Below are 16542 nucleotides of genomic sequence, written 5' to 3' on the forward strand. Positions count from 1 at the left end.
AAATGTCAACAAAGATGAAAATAAAAATCATCCATAACGTAAAAAAAAAGTAAGTAAAATCAGTAGCTTTTTTGATAAGAGAACACTTTTAACAGCATTTCTTATTGACCTCCAGCATATAAATCAGTTCACTATGCACTAAGACAACCAGTGCTAAACTAGAAGTCCTTTCGTAATTACACTATATTTGAAGAAAACAAAAACAAAAATTTAAAAATCAGGCTTAGGTCAGAGCTACCATAGAGATACATCAGTGAAAGATGTGTGATCATGTCCAAACAAAATGGCTGGAGGATAAAGAATTATTTTTGTAATTGCTATACATATTACACTGCAAAAATTACTAAAATGTAAAAGAAGAATATAAGGGCAGGGAAACAAGGAAAGGTTTCAGCTGTATACTGAATGAATAACTATTGGCTAGTAATAGTAGAAAGAAAGGGATAATTTTCTAATTAAATTACAGAAAATGCATCAAAGAACACAACTTTTATTATATAAAAATTACTAAAGCTGCATGATAAATTTCATATATCATTGTTTTTAATAAAACTTTTTATTTTGAGATGATTGTAGATTAATACTCAGTTGTAAAAAATAATAGAGATCTCATATATCCTTTACCCAGTTTCCCCAGTGATAACATTTTGCAAAATTACAGTATAATATCACAAAATAAATACTGACATGGACACAATCCACCACCAATCTTGCACTAAAGATCTCCCCACTTGCATTTAATGATGTGTGTATTTAGTTCTATGCAATTTTATCACATGTATAGGTTTGTGTATCCACCACCAGTTGAGATGCAGAATAGTTCCATCCTCACAAGGATTCCTTGTGTGGCCCCTTTATAACCATATTTGGCGCTGCTTGCCCCTCCCATCTCCTTAAACCAAGGCAACTATTAAGCTATTCATTTTTTTTCTCACTTCAAAAATTCATATAAATGGAATCATGCAGCATTTTATCTTTTGGGGTTGTCATTTTCACTCAGCATAATTCTTTGAAGATTCATCCAAGTTTTGCACTTATCAGCAGTGTCATCCTTTTTATTCCATGATATGGATAGACCACAGGTTGTTTAACCTTTTGCCCATTAAAGGACCCCTAGCTTGTTTCCAGTTTTTAGCTACTATGAATAAACTCTCTATTAAAATTCCTGTATAGGGCCTCCCTGGTGGCACAGTGGTTGAGAGTCCGCATGCCAATGCAGGGGACACGGGTTCATGCCTCAGTCTAGGAAGATACCACATGCTGTGGAGCGGCTGGACCCATGAGCCATAGCCTCTGAGCCTGCGTGTCTGGAGCCTGTGCTCTGCAACGGGAGAGGCCACAACACTGAGAGGCCCGCATATCACAAAAAAAAAAAAGAAAGAAAGAAAGAAAAAAAAAGAAAAAAGAAAAAATTCCTGTATAGGTGTTTGTATGAGGATAATTCTTTGTTTCTCTGGGATAATATCCAAGAGTGCAAATGGTGGGTCATCTGGCACAATTATTACTGACATTGGGAAGGTATATTGGTAAAACTTCTTTGAAATAAAATTAACAATATGTCTTAAGAACCTTAAATATATCCATACCCTTGAGTCACCAAGTTTATTAAGATAATAAACAGAAAGGCAGGCATGGATCCACGTATAAAACTTGTTCACCAAAAAAATAATAAAAATGGAAATATCTTCAGCTCCATCAATAAGAGAATGATTAAATAAATTATGGTGCATTCTTATGATAAAAATCAATACAGATGGGATCAGCACTGTGAGCAGCAGGAGGGGTGGAACCACAGACACTCCAGGATCCTGATGAGTTGCGGCAGGAAAGGGGAGGATGGGGGCAACAGCTGCTACTTCTAGATGCCAGGAAATGCAGCTGGACGTGGATCCAAAGCAGTCTCTCCATATCAACCAGGAGTGGAGGACAATGCCCAGCAGAAGGACAATGCCCGGCAGGAGGACTGAGCACAGTGCAGAAGGCTGGACACCCTGTGCATTTGGATTGGAGAATTTAACTCATTTACAGGTAACTTATGTGGCTGATAGGGTCTTGGTGTTCTGGCTGGTGTCAGGCCAGAGCATCTGAGGTGGGAGAGCCGAATTCAGCATCTTGGACCAACAGGGACCTACAAGACCCATGTAATATCAATCGGTGAGAGCTCTCCCAGAGATCTCCATCTCAACATTAAGACCCACCTACACTCAAGGACAAACAAGCTCCAGTGTTGGACATCCCATGCCAAACAACCAGAAAGACAGGAACACAACCACACCCATTAGCAGAGAAGCTGCCTAAAATCATAATAAGTTCACAGACACCCCAAAACATACAGGACATGGTCCTGTCAGACACAAAGACAAGATGCAGCCTCATCCACCAGAACACAGGCACCACTCTCCTCCTCCAGGAAGCCCACAAAACCCACGGAACCAATCATATCCACTGGGGGCAGACACCAAAAACAATGGGAATTGCAAACCTGCAGGCTGTGAAAAGGAGACCCCAAACACAGTAAGTTAAGCAAAATGAGAAGACAGAGAAACACAGCACATGAAGGAGCAAAGTAAAAACCATGAGACCAAACAAATGAAGAGGAAATAGGCAGTCTACCTGAAAAAGAATTGACAGTAATGATAGTAAAGATGATCCAAAATCTAAAAAATAGAATGAAGAAAATACAAGAAATGTTTAACAAGGACCTAGAAGAACTAAAGAGCAAACAAACAATGACGAACAACACAATATATGAAATGAAAAACTCTCCAGAAGGAATCAATGGCAGAAAAACTGAGGAAGAAGAACGGATAAATGATCTGGAAGATAAAACAGTGGAAATAACTACCACAGAGCAGAATAAAGAAAAAAGAATGAAAAGAAATGATGACATTCTCAGAGACCTCTGGACAACATTAAATGCACCAACATTCTAATTATAGGGGTCCCAGAAGAAGAAGAGAAAAAGAAAGGGGCTGAGAAAATATTTGAAGAGATTATACTTGAAAACTTCCCTAATATGGGAAAGGAAATAGTCAGTCAAGTCCAGGAAGCACAGAGAGTCCCAGACGGGACAGATCCAAGGAGAAACACGCCAAGACACATATTAATCAAACTGTCAAAAATTAAGTACAAAGAAAAAATATTAAAAGCAGCAAGGAAAAAGCAACAAACAACATACAAGGGATTCCCCTTAAGGTTAACAGCTGATCTTTCACCAGAAACTCTGCAAGCCAGAAGGGAGTGGCAGGACATGTTTAAAGTGATGAAAGGGAAAAACCTACAACAAAGATTACTCTACCCAGCAAGGATCTCATTCAGATTCGATGGAGAAATTAAAACCTTTACAGACAAGCAAAAGCTAAGGGAATTCAGCACCAGCAAACCAGCTTTAAAACAAATACTAAAGGAACTTCTCTATGCCAGAAACACAAGAGAAGGAAAAGACCCACAATAACAAACTCAAAACAATTAAGAAAATGGTAATAGGAACATACATATGGATAATTACTTAATGTAAATGGTTAAATGCCAACCAAAAAACATAGACTAGCTGAATGGATACAAAAACAATACCCATATATGTGCTGTCTACAAGAGACCCAATTCAGACCTAAGGACACATACAGATTGAAAGTGAGGAGATGGAAAAAGATTTTCCATGCAAATGGAAATTAAAGGAAATCTGGAGTAGCAATTCTCATATCAGACAAAATAGACGTTAAAGACTATTAAAAGACACAAAGAAGGACACTACATAGTGATCAGTGGATCAATGCAGGAAGAAGATATAACAATTGTAAATACTTATGCACCCAACATAGGAGCACCTCAATACATAAGACAAATGCTAACAACCATAAAGGGGAAATCGACAGTAACACAATCATAGTAGGAGACTTTAACAACCCACTTTCAACAATGGACAGATCATCCAAAATGAAACTAAATACAAAAACACAAGCTTTAAATGACACATTAAACAGGATGGACTTAATTGATATTTACAAGACATTCCAACCAAAAACAACAGAATACACTCTCTTCTCAAGTGCTCATGCAACATTCTCCAGGCTAAATCAAGATATGATTTGGGTCACAAATCATGTCTTGGTAAATTTAAGAAACTTGAAATCATATCAAGTATCTCTTCTGACCACAATGTAATGACACTATATATCAATTACAGGAAAAAAATCTAAAAAATACAAAGACATGGAGCCTAAACAATATGCTACTAAATAGCCAAGAGATCAATGAAGAAATCAAAGAGTAAATGAAAAAATACTTAGAAGCAAATGACAATCAAAACACGACAACCTAACACCTATGGGGTGGAGCAAAAGCAGTTCTAAGAGGGAAGTTTATGGCAATACAATCTTACCTTTAGAAACAGGAAACATCTCAAATACACAAGCTAACCTTACATGTAAAGCCATTAGAGAAATAACAACAAATAACAAATAACACCGAAGTTAGAAGAAGGAAAGAAATCATAAAGATCAGGTCAGAAATAAATGAAAAAACAATAGCAAAGATCAATAAAACTAAAAGTTGGTTATTTGAGAAGATTAAAAAAGATTCATAAACCATTTGCCAGACTCATCAAGAGAAAAAGGGAAAAACTCAAATCAACAGTAGTAGAAATGAAAAGGGAGAAGTAACAACTTATACTGCAGAAATACAACGGGTTGTGAGAGATTACTACAAGCAACTATATGGCAATAAAATGGACAGCCTGGAAGAAATGGACAAATTCTTAGAAAGGCACAACATTCTGAGAGTGAACGAGGAAGAAGTAGAAAATATAAAAAGACCAATCACAAGCACTGAAATTGAGACTGTGATTAAGAATCTTCCAACAAACAAAAGCCCAGGACCAGATGGCTTCACAGGCAAATTCTATCAAACATTTAGAGAACAGTGAACACCTATTCTTCTCAAACACTTCCAAAATATATCAGAAGGAGGAACACTTCCAAACTCATCCTATGAGGGCACCGTAACCCTGATACCAAACCAGACAAAGATGTCACACAAAAAAAGAAAACTACAGGGCAATATCACTGATGAACATAGATGCAAAAATCCTCAACAGAATACTAGCAAACAGAATTCAACAGCACATTAAAAGTATCATACACCATGATCAAGTGGGGCTTATCCCAGCAATGCAAAGATTCTTCAATATACGCAAATCAATGGGATACACCATATTAACAAATTGAAGGATAAAAAATGTACTATAAGCTCAATAGATGAAGAAAAAGCTTTCAACAAAATTAAACACCCATTTATGATAAAAACCCTCCAGAAAGTAGACATAGAGGGAACTTACCTCAACATAATAAAGGTCATATATGACAAACCCACAGCCAACATCGTTCTCAATGGTGAAAAACTGAAACCATTTCCACCAAGGCCAGGAACAAGACAAGACTGCCCACTCTCACCACTATTATTTAACATAGTTTTCGACGTTTTAGCCATGGCAATCAGAGAATAAAAAGAAAAAAAAAAAAAAGGAATCCAAATTGGAAAAGAAGAAGTATAACTGTCATTGTTTGCAGATAACATGACACATTACATACAGAATCATAAAGAGGCTACCAGAAAACTACTAGAGCTAATCAATGAATTTGGAAAAGTAGCAGGATACAAAATTAATGCACAGAAATCTCTTGCATTCTATACACAAATGATGAAAAATCTGAAAGAGAAATTAAGGAAACACTTCCATTTACCAGTGCAACAAAAAGAATATAGTACTTAGGGATAAAATTACCTAAAGAGACAAAAGACCTGTATGCAGAAAACTATAAGACACTGATGAAAGAAATTAAAGATGATACAAACATATTGAGAGATATACCATGTTCTTGGATTGCAAGAATCAACATCGTGAAAATGACAATATTACCCAAAAAAATCTACAGATTCAATGCAATCCCTATCAAACTACCAATGGTATTATTCACAGAACTAGAACAAAAAATATCATAATTTGTATGAAAGCACAAAGGACCCTGAATAGTCAAAGCAACACTGAGAAAGAAAAACGGAGTTGGAGGAATCAGGCTCCCTGACTTCAGACTATACTACAAAGCTACAGTAATGAAGACAGTATGGTACTGGCACAAAAACAGAAAATATAGATCAATGGAACAAGATAGAAAGCCCAGAGATAAACGCATGCACATATGGTCACCTTATCTTTGATAAAGGAGGCAAGAATATACAAAGGAGAAAAGACAGCCTCTTCAATAAGTGGTGAGGGGACAACTGGATGGCTACATGCAAAAGAATGAAATTGGGACATTCCCTAACACCATACTCAAAAATAAACTCATAATGGATTAAAGGGCTTCCATGGTGGCGCAGTGGTTGAGAGCCTGCCTGCCAATGCAGGGGACATGGGTTTGTGCCCTGGTCCAGAAAGATCCCACATGCTGCAGAGGGGCTGGGCCCGTGAGCCATGGCCACTGAGCCTGCACATCCAGAACCTGTGCTCTGCAACAGGAGATGCCACAACAGTGAGAGGCCCGTGTACCACAAAAAAAAAAAAAAAAAAAAAAGGATTAAAGACCTAAATGTAAGGCCACACACTATCAAACTCTTAGAGGAAAACATAGGCAGAACACTGTTTCATATAAATCACGGCAAGACCCTTTTTTACTCACCTCTTAGAGAAATGGAAATAAAAACACAAATAAACAAATGGGACCTAATGAAACCTAAAACTTTTGCCCAGCAAAGGAAACCATAAAGAAGACGAAAAGACAATCCTCAGAATGGGAGAAAATATTTGCAAATGAGACAACTGACAAAGGATTAATCTCCAAAATTTATAAGCAGCTCATGCAGCTCAATATCAAAAAAACAAAAAGCAAATCCAAAAATGGGCAGAAGACATAAATAGACATTTCTCCAAAGAAAATATACAGATTATCAACAAACACATTAAAGGAAGTTCAACATCACTAATCATTAGAGAAGTGTAAATGAAAACTACAGTGAGGTATCACCTCACACCAGTCAGAACGTCCATCATCAAAAAATCTACAAACAATAAATGCTGGAGAGGGTGTGGAGAAAAGGGAACCCTCTTGCACTGTTGATGGGAATGTAAATTAATACAGCCACTATGGAGAACAATATGGAGGTTCCTTAAGCAACGAAAAATAGAGCTACCACACATCCCAGTAATCCCATACTGGGCATATAACCTGAGAAAGCTATAATTAAAAAAGAGTCATAGATCGGCTGGGAAGATGGCGGAAGAGTAAGACGCGGAGATCACCTTCCTCCCCACAGATACATCAGAAATTCATCTACACATGGAACAACTCCTACAGAACACCTACTGAACGCTGACAGAAGGCCTCAGACCCCCCAAAAGGCAAGAAACTCCCCACATACCTGGGTAGGGCAAAAGAAAAAAGAATAAACAGAGACAAAAGGATAGGGACGGGACCCAGTGGGAGAGAGCCGTGAAGGAGGAAAGGTTTCCACACACTAGAAGCCCCTTCGCGGGCGGAGACTGCAGGTGGCGGAGGGGGAAAGCTTCGGAGCCGCGGAGGAGAGCACAGCAACAGGGGTGCGGAGGGCAAAGCGGAGAGATTCCGGAACAGAGGATCGGTGCCCTCAGGCATACACCAGCCCGAGACGCTTGTCTGCTCGGCCGCCGGGGTGGGCGGGGCTGGGAGCTGAGGCTCGGGTATCGGCTTTCAGTCGGAGCGCAGGGAGAGGACTGGGGCTGGCGGCGGGAAGAGAGCCTGAAGGGGTTAGTGCACCACGGCTAGCCCGGAGGGAGTCCAGGGAAAAAGTCTAGAGCTGCCGAAGAGGCAAGAGACTTTTTCTTCCCTTTTGTTTCCTGGTGCGCGAGGAGAGGGCATTAAGAGAGCTGCTTAAAGAAGCACCAGAGACGGGCGTGAGCCGCAGCTAAAGGCGCAGACCCCAGAGATGGGCGTGGGACGCTGGGGCTGCTGCTGCCGCCACCACAAGGCCTGTGTGCGAGCGCAGGTCACTGTCCACCCCCCCTTCCGGGGAACCTATGCAGCCCGCCACTGCCGGGGTCCTGGGACCCAGGGACGTCTTCCCCGGGAGAGCGCACGGAGCTCCTCGGGCTGGTGCAACGTCACGCTGGCCTCTGCCGCCGCAGGCCCGCCCCGCACTGCGCGCCCCTCCCTCCCCTCTGCCTGAGTGAACCAGAGCCCCCGAATCAGCGGCTCCTTTAAACCCGTCCTGTCTGAGCGAAGAACGGACGCCCTCCGGCGACCTACGCGCAGAGGCGGGTCAGGTCCAAGGCTGAGACCCGGGAGCTGTGAGAGCAGAGAAGAGACAGGGAAATCTCTCTATGCAGCATTGGAGGCAGCGGATTAAAGCTCCACGGTCCACTTGATGTGCCCTGAGTCTGTGGAGTGCATGAATGGACAGCGAATCATCCCAAATGGAGGAAGTGGACTTTGAGGACAAGATTTAAGACTTTTCCCCCTTTGCCTCTTTTTACAACGAATTATCCCAAATTAAGGAGGTGGACTTTGAGAGCAACATTTCAGACTTTTTCCCCTTTTCCTCTTTTTACAACGAATTATCCCAAATTGAGGAGGTGGACTTTGAGTGCAAGATTTTCGATTTTTTCCCCCTGTTCTCTTTTTGTGAATGTGTATGTGTATGCTTCTGTGTGAGATTTTCTCTATATAGCTTTGCTTCCACCATATGTCCCAGGGTTCTATCTGTCCGGGTTTTTTTTCAATAATTACTTTTTAATTTTAATAACGCTACTATATATTACACTTTATTCTATTTTACTTTATCTTCTCTCTTTCTTTTTTCCTACCTTCCCTTCCTCCCTCCCTCCCTCCGCCCCTCCTTTCTTTCTTTCTCTCTTTCTTTCCTTCCTCCCTCCCTCCCTTCTTCCTTTCACTCTTTCTTTTTCTTTCCTTCCTCCCTCCTTCCCTCCTTTCTTTCTTTCTTTCTTCCCTCCTTCCTTTCTTTCCTTCTTCCTTTCTTTCCCTCTCTCTCTCTTTCTTCTACTAATTCTTTCTACTTTTTCCTTCTTTATTCTGAGCCGAGTAGATGAAGAGCTCTTGGTGCTGCAGCCAAGAGTCAGTGCTGTGCCTCTGAAGTGGGAGAGCCAACTTCAGGACACGGGTCCACAAGAGACCTCCCAGCTCCACATAATATCAAGCAGAGAAAATCTCCCAGAGATCTCCATCTCAACACCAGCACCCAGCTTCAGTCAACGACCAGCAAGCTACAGTGCTGGTCACCCTATGCCAAGCAACTAGCAAGACAGGAACACAACCCAACCCATTAGCAGAGAGGCTGCCTAAAAACATAATAAGGCCACAGGCACCTCAAAACACACCACCAGACGTGGACCTGTCCACCAGAAAGAAAAGATCGAGCCTCAACCACCAGAACACAGGCACAAATCCCTCCCACCAGGAAGCCTACACAACCTACTGAAACGACCTTAGCCACTGGGGACACACACCAAAAACAACGGGAACTACGAACCTGCAGCCTGCAAAAAGGAGACCCCAAACACAGGATGATAAGCAAAATGAGAAGACAGAAAAACACACAGCAGGTGAAGGAGCAAGATAAAAACCTACCAGGCCTAACAAATGAAGAGGTAATAGGCAGTCTACCTGAAAAAGAGTTCAGAATAATGATAGTAAAGATGATCCAAGATTCTATTTCCAAGATCCAAAATCTTGGAAATAGAATAGACAAAATGCAAGAAACAGTTAACAAGGACCTAGAAGAAATAAAGATGAATCAAGCATCGATTAAAAACACAATAAATGAAATGAAAAATACTCTAGATGGGATCCATAGCAGAATAACTGAGGCAGAAGAACGGATAAGTGAGGTGGAAGATAAAATAGTGGAAATAACTGCTGCAGAGCAAAATAAAGAAAAAAGAATGAAAAGAACAGAGGACAGTCTCAGCGACCTCTGGGACAACATTAAATGCACCAACATTCGAATTATAGGGGTTCCAGAAGAAGAAGAGAAAAAGAAAGGGACTGAGAAAATATTTGAAGAGATTATAGTTGAAAACTTCCCTAATATAGGAAAGGAAATAGTTAATCAAGTTCAGGAGGCACAGAGAGTCCCATACAGAATAAATCCAAGGAGAAATACGCCAAGACACATATTAATCAAACTGTCAAAAATTAAACACAAAGAAATCATATTAAAAGCAGCAGGGGAAAAACAACAAATAACACACAAGGGAATCCCCATCAGGTTAACAGCTGATCTCTCAGCAGAAACTCTACAAGCCAGAAGGGAGTGGCAGGACATAATTTAAGTGATGAAGGAGAAAAACCTGCAACCAAGACTACTCTATCCAGCATGGATCTCATTCAGATTTGACAGAGAAATTAAAACGTTTACAGACAAGCAAAAGCTGAGAGAGTTCAGCACCACCAAACCAGCTTTACAACAAATGCTAAAGGAACTTCTCTAGGCAAGAAACACAACAGAAGGAAAAGACCTACAATAACGAACCCAAAACAATTAAGGAAATGAGACAGGGAACATACATATCAATAATTACCTTAAATGTAAATGGACTAAATGCTCCCACCAAAAGACACAGATTGGCTGAATGGATACAAAAACAAGACCCATATATATGCTGTCTACAAGAGACCCACTTCAGACCTAGAGACACATAGAGATTGAAAGTAAGGGGATGGAAAAAGATATTCCATGCAAATGGAAATCAAAAGAAAGCTGGAGTAGCAATTCTTATATCAGACAAAATGGACTTTAAAATAAAGACTATTAGAGGAGACAAAGAAGGACACTACATAATGATCAAGGGATCGATCCAAGAAGAAGATATAACAATTGTAAATATTTATGCACCCAACATAGGAGCAACTCAATACATAAGGCAAATTCTAACAGCCATAAAAGGGGAAATCGACAGTAACACACTCATAGTAGGGGACTTTAACACCCCACTTTCACCAATGGACAGATCATCCAAAATGAAAATAACTAAGGAAACACAAGCTTTAAATGATACATTAAACAAGATGGACTTAATTGATATTTATAGGACATTCCATCCACAAACAAGAGAATAGACATTTTTCTCAGGTGCTCATGGAACATTCTCCAGGTTAGATCATATCTTGGGTCACAAATCAAGCCTTGGTAAATTTAAGAAAATTGAAATTGTATCAAGTATCTTTTCCGACCACAATGCTATGAGACTAGATATCAACTACAGGAAAAGATCTGTAAAAAATACAAACACATGGAGGCTAAACAATACACTACTCAATAACGAAGTGATCACTGAAGAAATCAAAGAGGAAATAAAAAAATACCTAGAGACAAATGACAATGGAGACACGACGACCCAAAACCTATGGGACACAGCAAAAGCAGTTCTAATGGGGACGTTTATATCAATAAAATCCTGTCTTTAGAAACAGGAAACATCTCGAGTAAACAACCTGACCCTACACCTAAAGCAATAAGAGAAAGAAGAACAAAAAAAACCCCAAAATTAGCAGAAGGAAAGAAATCATAAAGATCAGATCAGAAATAAATGAAATGAAGGAAACGATAGCAAAGATCAATAAAACTAAAAGCTGGTTCTTTGAGAAGATAAACAAAATTGACAAACCATTAGCCAGACTCATCAAGAAAAAAAGGGAGAAGACTCAAATCAATAGAATTAGAAATGAAAAAGGAGAAGTAACAACTGACACTGCAGAAATACAAAAGATCATGAGAGATTACTACAAGAAATTCTATGCCAATAAAATTGGACAACCTGGAAGAAATGGACAAATTCTTAGAAATGCACAACCTGCCAAGACTGAATCAGGAAGAAATAGAAAATATGAATAGACCAATCACAAGCACTGAAATTGAAACTGTGATTAAAAATCTTCCAACAAACAAAAGCCCAGGACCAGATGGCTTCACAGGCGAATTCTATCAAACATTTAGATAAGAGCTAACACCTTTCCTTCTCAAACTCTTCCAAAATATAGCAGAGGGAGGAGACTCCCTAACTCATTTTACGAGGCCACCATCACCTAGATACCAAACCCAGGCAAGGATGTCACAAAGAAAGAAAACTACAGGCCAATATCACTGATGAACATAGATGCAAAAATCCTCAACAAAATACTAGCAAACAGAATTCAGCAGCACATTAAAAGGATCATACACCATGATCACGTGGTGTTTATTCCAGGAATGCAAGGATTCTTCAATATATGCTAATCAATCAATGTGATACACCATATTAACAAATCGAAGAAGAAAAACCATATGATCATCTCAATAGATGCAGAGAAAGCTTTTGACAAAATTCAATACCCATTTATGATAAAAACCCTGCAGAAAGTAGGCATAGAGGCAACTTTCCTCAACATAATAAAGGGCATATATGACAAACCCACAGCCAACATCGTCCTCAATGGTGAAAAACTGAAACCATTTACACTAAGATCAGGAACAAGACAAGGCTGCCCACTCTCACCACTCTTATTCAACTTAGTTTTGGAAGTTTTAGCCAGAGCAATTAGAGAAGAAAAGGAAATAAAAGGAATCCAAATTGGAAAAGAAGAAGTAAAGCTGTCACTGTTTGCAGATGACATGATACTATACATAGAGAATCCTAAAGATGCTACCAGAAAACTACTAGAGCTAATCAATGAATTTGGTAAAGTTGCAGGATACAAAATTAATGCACAGAAATCTCTGGCATTCCTATATACTAATGATGAAAAATCTGAAAGTGAAATCAAGGAAACACTGCCATTTACCATTGCAACGAAAAGAATAAAATATCTAGGAATAAACCTACCTAAGGAGACAAAAGACCTGTATGCAGAAAATTATAAGGCACTGATGAAAGAAATTAAAGATGATACAAATAGATGGAGAGACATACCATGCTCCTGGATTGGAAGAATCAATATTGTGAAAATGACTCTACTACCCAAAGCAATCTATAGATTCAATGCAATCCTTATCAAACTACCACTGGCATTTTTCACAGAAGTAGAACAAAATATTTCAAAATTTGTTTGGAAAAACAAAAGACCCCGAATAGCCAAAGCAATCTTGAGAACGAAAAATGGAGCTGGAGGAATCAGGCTCCCTGACTTCAGACTATACTACAAAGCTACAGTAATCAAGACAGTGTGGTACTGGCACAAAAACTAAAAGATAGATCAATTGAACAGTTTAGAAAGCCCAGAGATAAACCCACGCACATATGGTCAACTTATCTTTGATAAAGGAGGCAGGAATGTACAGTGGAGAAAGGACAGCCTCTTCAATAAGTGGTGCTGGGAAAACTGGACAGGGACATGTAAACATATGAGATTAGATCATTCCCTAACACCATACACAAAAATAAGGTCAAAATGGATTAAAGACCTAAATGTAAGGCCAGAAACTATCAAACTCTTAGAGGAAAACATAGACAGAACACTCTATGACATAAATCACAGCAAGATCTTTTTGGACCCACCCCCTAGAGAAATGGAAATAAAAACAAATGGGACCTAATGAAACTTCAAACCTTTTGCACAGCAAAGGAAACCATAAACAAGACCAAAAGACAGCCCTCAGAATGGGAGAAAATAGTTGCCAATGAAGCAACTGACAGAGGATTAATCTCCAAAATTTATAAGCAGCTCATGCAGCTCAATAGCAAAAAAACAAACAACCCAATCCAAAAATGGGCAGAAGACTTAAATAGGCATTTCTCCAAAGAAGTTATACAGACTGCCAATAAACACATGAAAGAATGCTGAACATCATTAATCTTTAGAGAAATGCAATTCAAAACTACAATGAGATATCATCTCACACCAGTCAGAATGGCCATCATCAAGAAATCTAGAAACAATAAATGCTGGAGAGGGTGTGGAGAAAAGGGAACACTCTTGCACTGCTGGTGGGAATGTGAATTGGTACAGCCACTATGGAGAACAGTATGGAGGTTCCTTAAAAAACTAAAAATAGAACTACCATATGACCCAGCAATCCCACTACTAGGCATATACCCTGAGAAAACCATAATTCAAAAAGAGACATGTACCAAAATGTTCATTGCAGCTCTATTCACAATAGCCTGGAGATGGAAAAAACCTAAGTGTCCATCATCAGATGAATGGATAAAGAAGATGTGGCACATATATACAATGGAATATTATTCAGCCGTATAAAGAAACGAAACTGAGCTATTTGTAATGAGGTGGATAGACCTAGAGTCTGTCATAAAGAGTGAAGTAAGTCAGAAAGAGAAAGACAAATACTGTATGCTAACACATATATATGGAATTTAAGAAAAAAAAAATGTCATGAAGAACCTAGGGGTAAAACAGGAATAAAGACACAGACCTACTTGAGAATGGACTTGAGGATATGGGGAGGGGGAAGGGTAAGCTGTGACAAAGCGAAAGAGAGGCATGGACATATATACAGTACCAAACGTAAGGTAGATAGATAGTGGGAAGCAGCTGCATAGCACAGGGAGATCAGCTCGGTGCTTTGTGACCGCCTGGAGGGGTGTGATAGGGAGTGTGGGAGGGAGGGAGATGCAAGAGGGAAGGGATGTGGGAACAGATGTATATGTATGACTGATTCACTTTGTTATAAAACAGAAACTAATAAAAAAATAGAGTCATATACCACAATGTTCATTGTAGTACTATTTACAATAGCCAGGTCATGGAAGCAACCTAAGTGTTCATCGACAGATGAATGGATAAAGAAGATGTGGCACATATATACAATGGAATATTACTTAGCCATAAAAAGAAATGAAATTGAGTTATTTGTAGTGAGGTGGATGGGCCTAGAGTCTGTCATACAGATTGAAGTAAGTCAGAAAGTGAAAAACAAATATCATATCCTAACACATATATATGGAATCTAAAAAAAAAAAAAAAAACCAACCAAACAAACAAACAAAAAAAACGGTTCTGATGAACCTAGGGGCAGGACAGGAATAAATATGTAGATGTAGAGAATGGACTTGAGGACATGGCCAGGGGGAAGGGTAAGCTGAGACAAAGTGAGAGAGGGGATTTGACATATATACACTACCAAATATAAAATAGATAGCTAGTGGGAAGCAGCCACATAGCACAGGGAGATCAGCTCATGCTTTGTGACCACCTAGAGGAGTGGGATAGGGAGGGTGGAATGGAGACGCCAGATGGAGGGGATATGGGTATATATGTATACGTATAGCTGGTTCACTTCGTTATACAGCAGCAACTAACAGAACAATGTAAAGCAGTTATACTCCAATAAAGATGTTAAAAAGTAAATAAAATGATATAAAATTGTACACTCTCAAAAAAAATACAATTCAATAATAGGGAGACAAAAACCACAATTAAAAATGAACAGAAGGGCTTCCCTGGTGGCGCAGTGGTTGAGAGTCCGCCTGCCGATGCAGGGGACACGGGTTTGTGCCCCAGTCTGGGAAGATCCCACATGCCACGGAGCGGCTAGGACCATGAGCCATGGCTGCTGAGCCTTCACATCCTGAGCCTGTGCTCCACAACGGGAGAGGCCACAACAGTGAGAGGCCCGCATACCACAAAAACAAAAACAAAATGAACAAAATATTTGACTAGACATACAACAACAACAAAATATACCACTAGCTAATAAGCACAAGAAAAGATGCTTAACATCATTAATCATTGGGGAAATGTACATTAAACGCCCATTACTCAGCATCCACTAGGATGCTTATGATCAAAAAGAGTGACAGTATGAAGAGCTGGTGAGGATGTGAAGAAACTTAAACCCCCATACATTGCTGTTCAAATGTGAAATTTCACATCCTCTTTGCTAAACTGTGTAGCAATTTCTTTAAAAAGTTAAACATATGCTTATCATATGACATAGTAATTCCTCTCCTAGGAATTGTCCCAAGAGAATGTAAATGTATGGAAGAAAAACTCTTGCATGCATTGCAACAGTATTCATAATAGCCAAAATGTGAAAACAATCCAGTGTACATCAACTAATAAATGGGTAAACAAAGTGTTGTATATCTATGCAATGGAATACTGTTCAGTACCAAAGAAGACAAATTGTTCATACATGCTACAACATGAATAAACCTCAAAAACATTATGCCAGACAAAAAAAAAGACTACATATTTGTATGATACATTTATTAGAAATGATATCTTATAGCGATGAAAGTAGACCAGTGGTTGCCTGGGGTTGGGAGTTAGAGCAGGGATTGACTGCAAATGGGCATAGGATACTTTTGGGTGATAAAATGTTCTAAAACTGAATTGTTGTGATAGTTGCACAATTATGTACATTTACTAAGAATAATTGCACTGTTTACTTATAAAAAATATTAATATAAATAAAGAGAACACCATTAAAAATTGGGAGGTAGACAACACACTCAAAATAGCTCTTCAGATTTTAATTTACTGAATCTGAAAGCTACCAGCTTAAAAAAAAAAATGATTCTAAGTTAAATACAAAAGGAACAATTAAAGAAAGATT

The 16542-nt window shown here is 39.1% G+C and overlaps 1 protein-coding gene across 1 annotated transcript in view; it reads right to left on the bottom strand.

The window, feature by feature from the left end:
• GUCY1A2 (guanylate cyclase 1 soluble subunit alpha 2) overlaps positions 1-16542 on the bottom strand; it is a gene marked incomplete at both ends in the record, with an annotated part of 393777 nt that overhangs the window by 285438 nt on the left and 91797 nt on the right. The gene's annotated exons all lie outside the window — the stretch shown is intronic.

This window comes from Hyperoodon ampullatus (genome assembly GCF_949752795.1).
Source record: "Hyperoodon ampullatus genome assembly, chromosome: 7".
Lineage (NCBI taxonomy): Eukaryota > Metazoa > Chordata > Mammalia > Artiodactyla > Ziphiidae > Hyperoodon > Hyperoodon ampullatus.